The sequence below is a fragment of the Ascaphus truei genome, chromosome 3, assembly GCF_040206685.1.
Source record: "Ascaphus truei isolate aAscTru1 chromosome 3, aAscTru1.hap1, whole genome shotgun sequence".
Lineage (NCBI taxonomy): Eukaryota > Metazoa > Chordata > Amphibia > Anura > Ascaphidae > Ascaphus > Ascaphus truei.
Window position 1 is genome coordinate 406,238,476 of NC_134485.1, and position 14,379 is coordinate 406,252,854.

Below are 14,379 nucleotides of genomic sequence, written 5' to 3' on the forward strand. Positions count from 1 at the left end.
CCCCCACCCTCCACCCCCTCTACCCATTGATTGTCACAGTGTTAATCCATGCCGCCAATATGGCATGGATTGCCACAATAGCAATAAATGGGCAACCTAAATTAAAAAAAAAAAAAATACAATACATTACAATGAAATAAAAAAAAAACATTCCCCAAAAAATGCATTGCTTGTCACTGTGATTATCTATACCCATAAAGTGGAATTGATGAACACATTGGCAGTCAATGGGCATCCTAAAAAAAATACACAATGAAATAAAAGCCAATCAATGTGCTTCTTACCTTTGCTGTCGACATCCCCACTGTGACAATCAATGGGTAGAAAGGGTGGGGGTAGTTGCCCTGGAGAGGGTGGTTAGGCTTCCCGTGTGGGTAGCGGGTGAGGGGGGTTACCCCCTTAATTACTATAGCGGTAACTAACTGCTAAGGTGATTAAGGGGTTTGTGGCCAGTAGTTTGTTTTTTATTGTAATGTTACTGCCCATAGAGGACGAGGAGGACGGTGATGAAGAAGAGGGCTGCCTTCATTGCAGAGGTAAGTAGAACTTTAACTTTATGCTGGCTGGCTAATGTATTTTTATTTTATTTTTTAAACTTATATTTTATTACATTTTTACAAACATATATGGGAGAGGAAAAGGATACAGAAAAGAAAAAGGGAGGGGGGAAGAACCATTTTGGATCAAAATTCTTTATGAGTATCAACAACCACATTACATATTATACAATATTTTATAGACAGTACATTCCGCACAAAGCGCTCCCAAATCATCTCTTCTTCAGGGGAAGGCCCCATATCCTACATCCCAGGGATCCCAGATCCTAGCATACCTCTCAGTAGTTTTGCAGAATTTGACGTTAATTACAGTATATACTGTAGCATTCAAACAGCTGAGCTGAAACTTATCCTGCGAGTGCACACATCTGCATAAATGTATTCCTACTAGCAGGCTTCCTTGCTACAATATATAGGCACAAGGTTTTTCCATTTATGAGGATTATATATTAAAATTAGCTTTTTTTAAAATAGGTTAAATTCTCTTGCAAAATAATTTTATAGAAAAAAATCAATGAAGATCTTGTGAGATTTGCCAGTATTCCTTTCAATTCCTATTTTTGTTATCAGTGACAATCCGGTTTAACACACACAAAAACAGAGAACATGACTCATGTTTCCCTCACTCAGTATTAACCAAATGTGATCCCTTATTTGCCACAATCTCAATACTAAATTCCTGTGGTGAAAACCAATGTTGAATAGTACCCTCTAAATTATATCGTGAAGTGTGAATTATCGAGAATAACAGTTATTTGAGTTGTCTCTTTGGTGTCTCCACCCTTGATTACATTTTAAGAAGACGAATACCATGTGGGATCTAAATATTATTACTCTTCGTTACCATTATTTCAAGTATAGGTGATGGGAAGAAGAGATATATTACCATTGTGAAAAAGTAAAGAGATGTTCAACCTTGGTACCAAATGAAGCCCACTTTGAGGTGGAGTGTCGAAGGGGTTTGTAGAGATGTCAATCTCTAAGAGATTTGGGGCTCGTGCCACATTTTTTTTTAATTTGAATGGAAAAGTACCAACTTCTATAAGTAAACCCTCATTGAAGTCTATGAAACTCCAAATCAGTAAGACACACAGAAACTCGCCAAAAGTGGCTGAGTTTGTTAGCCTTGTTTTCTAGGTGTAAAGTGGTTGGATAACATGTGAGACCACATAGGAGGAGAAGGGCAGTGAATAGAATGTTTGAAAACATACATATTGTACTGTATATGCCAGCTCAGATGTTGCCACATGTCAAATCCGGATGGAACATGTACGGTACTGTTCCACAGGTTCACTATCACTTACATTTTGCCTATATTACTATTCAGATACAATACTGTGTCTCCAAAACAATGTTATATTAAAAGTTGGTTTGTAACATTGGCTTACAGTAAATTAATCTATGATTACTACAGTATACTGTATGACTACTTTCCACTTACCCGTGCCTAATAACTTCATTCAGACCATGCTCTTGTTATCACCCTAAATTATATGATCACAAACATAACATAAGCACCTTCTTTTCATTAACACATACAGAACATTGATATATTACTCATGATATGGCATATTTGTGGTGGTGCTGGCATCCTATTGCTGTACACACTGTAGGTATGGTTCTTTGACATGTGAAGTTGCATGTGTGCTATCAACAGGGACGCAGCAGAACAGCTATTTTTTTTAGAGGTAAATAATCAGCTGCTTGTAGACAGCAGGCTTAGCAATAGTGCCCAATGTCATGCAGTAGCTGCAAAGGCAAACAAGATCTTATCTTGCATTAAAGGGGGAATGGATGGAAGGGAAGCAAGCATAAATATGCTCCTCTTTAAAGCATTAGTAAGACCACACCTTGAATATGGAGTATAATTTTGGGCCCCAATCTAATAAAAAAACATTAAGGAACTAGACAAATTGTAGAGAAGAGCCACCAAATGAATAAAAGGTATGAAAAATCTGACCTAAGGAGAGACTAGTTAATTTAGATTTGTTTACATTAGAAACGAAGCGGTTAAGAGGGGATAGTACCTATATACAATTATGTTTGGGGACAATACAAGGAGCTTTCAAAATAACTATTTATCCCAAGGGCAGTACAAGGAACAGTACACAGGGTCATCCCTTAAGGTTGGAGGAAAAGTGATTTCACCAGCAACAAAGGAAAGAGTTTTTAACAGTAAGGACAGTTAAATTGTGGAATTCATTAACCATGGAGACTGTGATGGCAGATACAATAGATATGTTAAAAAAAAGTTGCAAATCTTTTTAGCAAGGAAAGGTACAGTATATAGGGATACAGTATACCAAATCCTGTAAGTAAACATGGGACGAATGTTGATCCAGGGAGAAATCTGATTGCCATTATATGGAGTCAAGGAGGAATTTAATTTTTCCTCTTATGAGACATCATTGGATAAAGATTCACTTTGATTTTTTGTTTGCCTTGCCTTCCACTGGATCAAAATACTGTAATTACAAATATAGGATAAGTATCTGTCATCTAAATGTTGCATAGGTTGAACTTGATGGACACGTCTTTTTTCAATCTCATCTACTACAGTATGTAACTATTTACCAGTAACTCTATTGAGCAAATGTGAAATTATTAGGGGTGGGGCTGCAATACTAACTAAAAATCAAAAATTGTTTGTTTCCTCATTTCTTTATTTGAATCTGAATTATTTATTGTAGTTTAGACATAGAGTAATACTTTTGCTTAGGGTTCTGGCACTGTTTTCCCTTACGAACCCCCATTGGCCATCAATAAGTAGGTACAAACCTGAGTACATGTTTTTCCCATCTTAACAAAAATGCCAAAAACAAATAGACAGATTTTCATTATTACTAAGAAATAATATACATATCTACACCTTTCATTTTTGAATTACAGGGGGGGGGGGTCATCACTTTCCTATCTGTGACATCCATTTAGTATGTTTCCGGATGATGAGATTTTCTTACTGTAAAGTACATTTTGATGTCGAGGTGTTACCAGCACAGAGAGACTGGAGGTCAAAACAGTTTATCTTTTATCCTTTGTTACTCTACTTTATTCTCTCTATTCTACCGAGCTTCTACAAACTCACTGTCAGAGAAAATGACAGAGTCTTTAAGCCTTCAATACCTTCCCTAATTACACTTGCGGAGATACTGTAGAATTATGCTCTCCCTGATTCCATTGCCACAAAACTATAGCCTTGCCAATGGTATTTGTCAATCTGCTATTTCATTGTCACTCTGTTATTTATTTTCTTCTGCCCGCTGTCTCCAAATTCTTAATCGTCGTGCTTCTCTCCTTTGCACACGCTATATCTTATCTTTAGTTTTCCCCTTTGTACAATCTTTGTCACCCTGGTGCAATAGGCACTAAAAATAGATCTTTTTTCCTAACAGATGGTAACATGGAGGATGATCCTGCTGCTAACTCTGCATCTAGATCATTCACGTCATGGTCCTGCAGAAATTGATACTTCTCAAACACTTTTTAGATATGCTTTTTATGAATTCTGGTGCCGATTGACATGTTTTACTAGTTAACCTCTTTCACCACAACACGTATCCTTACTTTCAGTTTTTAGATATACAGTAGTCAGGCTTTAGACCAGGGGTCTCAAACTCAGTCCTCAAGGGCCACCAACAGGCCAGCTTTTATGGATATCCCTGCTTCAGCACAGGTGGCTCAATCAGTGGCTCAGTCTTCGATTGAGCCACCTCTGCTGAAACAGGGATATCCATAAAAGCTGGCCTGTTGGTGGCCCTTCCGGACTGAAATTGAGACCCCAGACTCAAGTGATGACTAATCTAGTTCTTTGAGCATTTTGCAGTGATGTGTGTTGTAGTTGCATTGGAGAACAAAACAGCATATTGAGTTGTAGAGGTTATCAAATTTGCTAAGGTGGGTTTGGGGATCCGAGCCATATACTATGTCCCAATAGTCGATAAGTACCATCTGCTGTGCGATACGATTTCTGACCGGCAGACTTAGGGAGGATTTGTTCCTGTAAAGTACACCTAGTTTGGCATAGGTTTTGGAAGTCAGGGTCTAATGTGCATCTCAAATGTTAAATTGGAGTCAAACCATATGCCCAAGTATTTAAAACTAGTAACAGGAGTTAGGGTGTTTTTAGCGTTGGTTCTGATCTGGAGCTCAGTCACTGGAATCTTTAAAATTTAGCCTTGTTCCCAAATACCATTGTTACAGTCTTGTCAGTGTTTAAAAACAGCTTGTTTTAGGAAATCCAATTTTCAAGTCTCAAAAAGTCAGATTGAAGTACGTGTTCAAGGTCGGAGAGGCTATGGCTGTGTGCATATAAGAATGTGTCATCTGCATACATGTGTTTTGAGGCTCCTTTAGAAGCTGTAGGAAGATCATTGATGAACGCTGAGAAGAGTAGGGGCCCCAGGACAGAGCCTTGCGGGAAACCACAGGTGATATCCAGGGGGTTGGAGTTAGAGCCTGAGATAGACACATGTTTGGATCTACCTGATAGGTAGGAATGAAACCAGTTTAATGCCTGCTCCCATATTGCCTATTCCTATTGTAAGGGCACTCACGTAATACCTACAACCCTAATTCCCGGGTGCATTATAAACAAAAATGACTTAGGATGCAAAGTGTTGATAAAAAGAATAAAAATAAAAATATTGTAGTGCAATATGTTGTGAGATATTTACGAAATAATGACACTATATTGCACTCGCAAACATGCCTTGAATTATTATTTTTCTCATTGATGTGAGGCTGTGGTCTGTGTGGATCTTATTTCCAGTACTACTTTCAACAATTCACATTCAAGGAACCTGGTTATGACTGGGAAATACAAGGAGAAATATAGTGTAATACTGTTTATTAAAAAAACAAAAACGTTTGTCTCCCGCATTAGTCCATCGCGCTCACATTATAAAATACATTTTTAGCTTCTCTGCTGTATCTGTGAGGTGGCATTATTAGGCGGTCATTTTGCTCTGCCCTACATGTTCTTGTCGTGCCATTGTGTGCTCATTTGCATGTAATTTCCCAGAATCAATTTGTCACCAAGATTTCAGAATGTTCTTACAGTACAGTGGTGGCCGAGCTGAGTCTTCAGCGGCCGCCATCGCAATGTGCGTCCAGACGCGGCTGGGGGTTTTTTTTCTCCCGAAATGTAATTGTAATGGGTTTTGTGAACTGGCCTGACCCACCCAATCTCACATTGGCCCCTGTGGTCTAACCAATCCCCATTACAGCGTGGTTGTGTCTGGTGGTGCACCTGTTGGCTACAGGACTCCTGAGTCTCCCGCATGATGGTGTATGGGGAGGACCCGTCCAGACAGGCAGCTGAGGTAGTGGGCTTGAGTCCTACCTAGATCCAGTGCAGCGCCTCCACCTCATCAGGATCCCTGGGTCCGCATGGGGATGGTTTTGATGAGGAACTCCTCTGTGGTGCCTCCCTCTGCAGAGTAATCCCAGACTCACACACGAGGGTGTCTTTGATCAGATGCATCTTTATTGCTTGAGGTGGGCTAGCTGCCCCTCGCAGTAGTCTCTTTAGCCACACATAATCATTAGTGCTTCCCTTTGAAAGGTATGTCCTTGTCTTAATTGGTGGGTTCCCTATCTCCCCTTCAGGGAGATATCCCTGTGCCAGGTCCCTGGTCACAGTCTTATAAGCTGTCTCCTCCCAAGCCTGCACTCAGACTTGCTCCTTGTCTCATAGTTCTTACATCAGCCACCAACAGCTTTTCTCTGTCTGCTTTGTCCTGCCAGACTCACAGCTCTGCATCAGACTACCGCAACAATGTTGCAGACCTCCATGTGCCTCTTACTGACAGAGGCAGCACAGCAACAGGAACTCAACTCTAACAACTCAGCAACAACTAACTTTTGATCAGTGCTGTGCCTTATGTATACTCTGGAGGCTGACACACCTCTGACATCACTAACCATGGAGTCAGAGCCTGTGACCACTCCCACCCATACATAGGGTACCTCACCAGGGTGTGAGGGCAAACCTCCATAATTACTGCTGGCATGCCCACAACCTACCAGGCCTTACTGTCAGCAGGAGAGATGACTGTAGCCATTTTACATGACCGCTACATTCTGAAAAGCACAGTGATACAAAATGTAATCCATTCAATTATTTGTGTCCTTTATTTCCTCCTAATGATACTTTTTAAATCACAAGCTCACATACAAGGCAAAAAGGAATCCTATTAAAGTCAGTGGGATTTTATGCTTGTATAGCAATGGCTTGTACAGCTACCTCTCTACCTACCCTGTCATGTAAGTTCTAGTAAGACACAGACAGTGACAGGCTGTCCTATGGGGTTTTCCCCCCTCCTCATGCTTACTTCCTGAGTGACTGGAGTGGTGGTGCATGTGCTGGGTCCTCCCTCTTTGAGCTACAGGAAGGAAGTGCCTAAATTATAGTATGAAGTTCAGCCCTTAGGGGTGGGTCCTTGAGTCTGTGATTGGGGTTCCAACTATCCATTCATGGGGTAAAAGCTCTGAGCTCTCCTCCTGGCTGGGAGAGACATGTGCTCAATCCCTCATGGGCTGAGGCACTAATTCAACCCAGAGATTCCTCACTATTACCAGCAGGCCATTTCTGGCCTGCTGGTAATAGTGAGGAATCTCTGGGTTGAATTAGTGCCTCAGCCCATGAGGGATTGAGCCAGAGGTCGAACTTAGCCAGAGGTCGAACTTATCAACTAAAGCATTCGCTGAAGTAACATCGAAGTGGCTGCTATAATAAAGATCATCCTCATTTATACTTCTGGCTCCGCGGCAGTCTGTGTGGAGGGAGTATTGTGCGTAAGGTCATAGCGGGGACCACCTTCAGCCTTGCTGAAGCCCCCTATGTCTGGAGGTGCTGTCACCAAGAAGAAGAAACAGAGGAATCCCTAAAAGTCTGCCTGTCTTCCCCCACACCATCGTTGGTACCTCAGCTCTCCTGTACCTCACAGGTAACCAGCCCTACAACTAGCAATAGCCATGACTAAATCTCCCAGAGGGGGGCGGGGGGGAACATGTGCTACACATGGATAAACCAGATGCCGTTCTTTTTCTCCATTGTTTGCCCAGTTTTGCAGGAACTTTAATACAGTACATATCCCCTTGAAGAGGCAGTTTTTCCCAGGTAACTACTTTGTTCTGTACTTACCGGAGAAGGTGCCACTGGTACTGTCCCCTCCAGGGGAAACAAAATGGAGGTTTAAATCTCCCACATCATGGTGCGAATAGGAAGCTGCAACATCATCCTTCACAGCCTCCTATTGTCCGGCTTGCCACAGGCAATTTAAACCTCCATAAGGTACAGGTGGAACTTTCTCTGGTAATTATCACTGGAAGCAGAGGGTTCCTAAAGCTGAAATTAACGAGGTTCAGCACCGGAGACGCCCTTCTTCCTATACATGTAAAAAAAAGGGAGTGGACGCCAGGAGGAACAGCTGCTTTAAGAGACACAAGGTGAAAATTAATTAAATTAATATAATGTATAGCATGGTATATTTAATAGAGGCTTTAGCATCAATTTAATTCGGTCTTCTTTTACTTTTGTTTTTACATATAGCTCCGTATTGAAAAGGACATTAACCCAATTTCATCTCCTTACCTTTTCCAGGCACGTTAGCACAGCAATCGATTAGGCATTTTCAACATAACAAAATAGAGTATTTAAAAAGCAAGGCAAACTGAAACATAAGGCATCCAATTACAAGCTTTTTAAAATCCCTAAACAGAGGTTTAATGAAATGAGTGCATTAAATACAGTTTATACAGCTTAATCCTGGGATTGAATAAAAAAAAAAAACAACTTAATGTGCAACAACAATCTGCAGATGTACTGTATATTTCACCAGTATATTATACATGGACTCCTAACGGTTCCCGAAATCTCCTTCACTTCCTTTGGGACTCGAGCTTTTAGCCACGCTGCTCCCACTCTTTGGAACAGTCTGCGTCATACTGTTTGAGAGGCCCCCTCTCTGGAAATCTATAAAAACTGACTCAAGACCTACCTGTTTACCCAGGCATTTAATTAATGAACCCCAACCTGTCCAGCATTTAATAGCTACAATACCGTCCCATCCTGTATTGTATCTTTCCTTGTGTTTGGTCTCTTTTATAACCTTAAATGTTTTCTTCTTTTTCCTTTTGTAATTGTGTAGTGCTTTGAGCCACACTGGGAGAAAAAACACTATATAAAGTTATTTATTTATTATTATTATTATTACTTAAAACAGTATTTCCTGAATTTTGTTTTTATTTTTAATGTAGGTATGAAGTCGGGGTTCTCCCGAGCTGATCCCTGTTAATTTCAGTTCCGGGGACACCCTGATTCCCGAGATACTTACTAGAGATGCTCAAGCCTGTTACTTCCTGGTTGTTAAAGTCCCTGCGGCAAGCGAGCCAATAGGAAACCATGATGGATGACGTTTCTAGTTCCTATTGGTTCCTCTACCATGGGAGATTTTAGGCTGTTGTCTCCCGGCAAAAAGCATCCTGGGATTTTTAAGAAAGTTAACAGCTGCGGTATTGAGATTTCACATTGTGCCCTTTGATGTAGCGCAGCTCGGGAAACACTAAGGCTTTGGGCCGCGCGGCAGTGGATCACCAGCCCATTTCCTCTAGTGTGGAGGTCCCCGCTGGCTCCTTACTACTTGGCTGACTGCGTGCTGTGACGCGTAAGTCGGCCGATGCTGCAAGCTCCTAGTGATTTGCAGCTCTGACGCGTCACGTGGTGCAGCAGTCAGCCAATGAGGGAAGGAGGGGAGGGAAGGATGGGAGGCGGCTTGGTAGGGGAGCAGAGAAGGAGCAGCGGGGGAAAAGTGTGTGAGTGTGTATGTATGTGTGTATGTGTTGTGTGTGGGGGTGGTGGTGGTGGGGTGGACGGCACCACGATCTCAGACATGGCAAAGTTTTACCATGTCCCCCCTCCCCCCCAGCTGGGATTATCGTGGGGCTCATTGCAGGAGATTTTGTGGGAACTCTTACTTTGTCTGGCACAGCATCTCCTTCTCCTCCAATGCAGAGTCACATGGTGGTGTCTTGTAACGTTGTGGCGCCAGCGACTTCAAATGGCGTCATGTTGTCATGGCAACATGACACCATTTGACGTTGCGGCCCCATGTTAACTGGACCATGAAGTACGAGATGCCGCTGGACTAGGCAAGAGACAAGGTTACAGGGGCTTGGCGCTCTCCGCCTGCAATCAGCTTCATTGCCTTGGCGAAGAGTGCAGGGCCTCTGTAACCGCAGGACTCAGTGTGATGGCACTGATGGAACTGCCATCAAGCCGGGCCCTGCCTGAATACAAGGACATGGGTATGTTATAGCAGACTATTCCAGGACAGGTTTGTTACATGCTTCATGGTAATTAAAAGCCAGAGGATCGGCAGGAGTGTGGGCGGGTTATAGAACCATATCTCTGCATTTCAAAACTGTGAAGTACTGTAGACTCACTTAATACTGTATTTGTAATATATATGTAGCCCTGTTTCCTAGTGAATACAGTCCGCTACCAATGCTGTATAACCTAAAGGCTCGCAGGGTCTGAGCCTCCGCCACGGGGAGCCTGGGGCACGCGTATGAATATGGACAACCTCTTACTTGGTGCAGCGCCCCCACCTGCGATGGCTCCCACCAGAGGGGGAGTGGTTCCTCGCAGGACAAATATATCACTCCACACACACAGCATGTAAAATAACCAATGACTTTACTATCACAACCATAAGCTTCCTATATATATCAACAGGTGTCCCTCCCTAGAGGAGACACTAACTACTGCGTCTCACAGGACGCTACCCCCTTCACCGGGTGATCCCACCCCGTGTCCAGTACCCACTCTTAGTGATTCCCCACCCTCAAATGAGATGTGTATAGGTGTGACTGCGCAGCCACTATGTTCTGTATAGATATGTGGTATAGTTGGTGCACTTGTTGATGGTTACCTGCCGAGCACTCCAGTGCCCGGGCCTGCCAAGGAGCTTCACAAAGCATCAGATGACGGTTGAGTACTGGAACTACCATCCGAGGCGATCCCACCAGGAGGCTGCTGCGGTGGCAGTGGAGGGTTGAGCCCAAACCTCTGACCAGATATGCAACTGTTTCTGTACTTAAAATTGTCCGATGCACAGTAAAGGGGAACTGCAACCTTACTGGGGCCGGTCCCTACATCCGCTCCACTCTACAGGGACTCAGGAGGTACCATGCACCACCCGCCTCTCTGCTTAGAGTTTCTTACCTGATGTGTTCGCCCATTTATTGTCAATATATATATATATATATATATATATATATATATATATATATATATATTGTACAGAGAGCAAGTGTATAAATAGATAATAGCAATATAGTTATTTTATTATCTGATCCTAATCATTACAGAGCAATTCCACCTTAAAAAAGGTGCTATGAATGACAAGTGGTGCTGTAGCACAGTGCAGAAGGTGGGTGTACTGTATGTTCTATTGGTTTGTGCTTGTACCTCCTGAGCACCAATTACTGTCAGTGTTTCCAGCACTGATGTATTTATCAGGAGATGGGTGAGTTATAAGAGATATGTACAAAGGCTTTATGTCTATGCTATGCAGGCTGCATGCCCACCCTCTGTGATTTAAAATACGCGAGTCTGGGAGCTTCCAGTTCATAATTCAGCAGTTTCAGCGAGTGAATATTGCTTCTTGGAATAGGGATGAAGGCGAATGGAACAAGAGACCAGAGCATGTTGCATCAGGCATTGTAAGAAGCTGCATTTGCACAGGGCTTTTCTGATTTGTTGAAGTCATTCTCTCTCTCCGGTGAGTAGAAATATTAACATGCTGTAATTCTATTTTTTTTTTCTGTAGCTTAAGACACTATCTGTGACATTTGTCTCTGTGCAATTCTTGCTTTACCGTATCAATCGGACGTAGACAATTACAATGTTTGGGGTAGTATACTTTTAGTAACAAATATAACAGGTTTAGCAAAAGTGAAGGATGGTATGTTGCCATGGTCTCCGAAACAGAGAGGATGTGTTGTTTCTTATCACAGTATCTAGATTTTAATGTTAATGTGGTATTCAGACTGACAGTTCTAACTTAAATGTTCGAGCATCAGCACCAAGGAAAGCAGATACATTAGGTGCACAGTATTCTCCTCTACACAGTCAAAGAGACAATGTGACACCCTTTCAGTACTGTACTGTAGGTAGAACAGCCCTTTGAAGTGCTTCTCAAAGTGCACTTTACGACTGAATCTAAAAACGTGTGTTTTCTATGCAGTCATTAAGAATCAGACATATGCAAGTTGCACTGTATTGTACAGTACTGTTATGGTATTAAATGAATGATGATGGAGAAAGATAGATGCAGTATCTGTATACAGTATGGTAAAATGAAAACAAAATAGTATTACTTTGTTTAGCTTGGAAAGGAATATGAGGCTTTGAAGGATGTTGTATTGAATGCAGATTTGACAAAGCATATGGTGTCATAAAAGTCTATTTAAATATAATCTTTTCGGGTTGATTCTTTAGTCTTTATAAAAAAATATATATATACCTGCATCTCTATTTTGTGGCTGTGTGAATATCTTTTTTTCACTATTATGGGGGAAATGAATGCAAAACATGCTAATAAAATCTTCATTTGTTATAGAAATCAGTATTGTCAAATGATTGACTGACATGCTTGATCGTGTGTACAGTAGCAGTAAGTCACGGAGAATCAGTTAATGAATACAAAGACAATAAGGACACCGATTTGTTTTATACATGTAATATGTGTTTTAGAGAATTGCACCTGTTGTCTTGTTGCAGTTATTTACAGTAATCTGCAAGCCTTTATTTAAAGAGCTTAAGATGATGATTTAACAAGGTCCCTTGACTGCAATACCATTGAAAAAAATGTGCTAAACCTCTTAAATGCATCTGGTGCTGCATTACTGCATCAGATGTAATCAAGTATAAGAGACTGTGGTAAATAACCTCAAAATGTGTTAAATATATATTTATTGGTTTGGTGTTTAGTGATTTAAAACTGTAGCTCCAGACTTATCAAGAACTAAAAATAGCAATGTGTGTTTGAAAGCCAAAGATTGCATTTATTAATGTACTTCTTCCCTTTTTCTGGTAAGCTTATTTACAACAATTATTCTGTCAACACACATCATAAATGATATAAAACAAGGGGGGCCAATTCCAGTCTTCAAGGGCCACGAATAGGTCAGGTTTTCAGGATATCCCTGCTTCAGCACAGGTGGCTCAATCTTCGACAAACAACAGTCCCTGATGTAGAAGCACGGTCTTATCCTCACACGTTTCATGGGAATAACATGATCAGTTGCTCTGTCAAATATTTAAATATATTCCCATTCTTATTCATGTTTGTAACAGCTTTTGTATTTCAAGCAGGTATTTCTTTTTCTTTCTAGCACTTGGTCACATTAGTCACATTGAACTTCATAGTCACATATTGATTGCTGCATACTTACATCGAGTTGTAAGAGTTCACTGTTATCGGTGCATTGCCTTGGTAATCAATTGTCTTTGATACTCACCGGAACAGCACTACAAAGTTCAGTGTGTAAAGAAGCATAAAAGTGTACTTGATTGAAGAAAAGGACAATCTTTTGAAGCCCAATCAATAACATTGAAGATTTCCAAAACATATAAAGAACTCGGGCATGTAACAATTGAATTGTCTGTTGTATATTGCAAATTTAGTGTTGTGATTATGATTTAGCATTGCAGGTCACTTTAGGTAGTTAAGGAGATAAAAGAACCTGCTTTGTGTTTAGATACGTATTAAAAAAAGGCTTCTCACCAGATCCCTTCACACTTTGTGGCTGGATGATCGGGATAGAACAACATAGAGAAACGTTTGCTGTGAGGCACTGTGCTATTTCTTCCGTTCACCTGTGTCAAGTGTATATAATGAAAGACAAAAAGAGCATGTGGTGGTCGGCCCCCTGAGATTTGTTTACACTCACTGACATTGGATACACCGCAATGTAATTTGTGCTGCCTCGAACTCCTCCCTACTCCCCTCCTATTGACTCGCACCAAACCTCAGGCTGAGGTACACAGAGCAAAGTGCCTGGATAACTTGATGTCATGAGATGCTAGATATGGTAAACATGAAGCTATTTGCATCCATTTGCTCTACAATTGCTTTATTACAGATGTAGCGGGACTTACTGTTTTTGATGCCGCTGTCAGACGACCGCGGCGTCGCTGCACGGAAGGATTACTGCTGCGGGGGGTGGGGAGGAGGGTCCTATCAGAAGCCTGGACCCCCCGCGCATCGTGATTGCGGCAGACACAGTCCCCGGCGCCGCTGACTGTTCCTTGTTCTTCCGCGGGTCTGGGAATAGTACGTCTGGCTACATCTGTACTTCATCCCCATGTGTCACAAATAATAAAATAGGAATATTTAGAGTTAGTGGCCATTACTATAAGTGCTTATTATAAAATAGATGCTTTAAAAAAAATGTTTCTTTTTTTCTCTTCATATAGTTCTGACAGTGGCTTAATGGTTCCCTGTTCCACAGAGTTTACAATCTAATTTTGGGGTTATGAGGCATAGGGAGATAAGGTGATTTCCCCATAGTTACAAGGAGAACTGGCACTGGGATTTTTAACCAGATTCCCCCGCTTCAAAGGTAGTATTATTACCACTGAGCTTCTCCCTCTGCCACTGCACCCATGTTTTTGTATGAACACATATTTTTGAAGTCTCCATTTTTGAATAAGCATTAGTATTGCTGTGCGTGTGTACGCATGGGGGAGTGGGGGTATTTTAGTAGCAATTTATTGAATTTTGATTTTTTTTTTCTTGTAGTATATTTGGGGCTG

At 41.5% G+C, this 14,379-nt stretch overlaps 1 protein-coding gene across 14 annotated transcripts in view; it reads left to right on the forward strand.

Annotated features, from left to right (window-relative positions):
• DLG2 (discs large MAGUK scaffold protein 2) overlaps positions 1–14,379 on the forward strand; it is a 1,892,764-nt gene that overhangs the window by 1,553,551 nt on the left and 324,834 nt on the right. The window contains exon 1 of one of the 14 annotated variants that reach the window (XM_075592577.1): positions 10,997–11,341. The exons of the other annotated variants lie outside the window; for them this stretch is intronic. The gene's annotated coding sequence lies outside the window, so the exon portion shown is untranslated. Of the gene's footprint in view, positions 1–10,996; positions 11,342–14,379 lie in introns of those variants that run through there. 14 annotated transcript variants of the gene reach the window in all.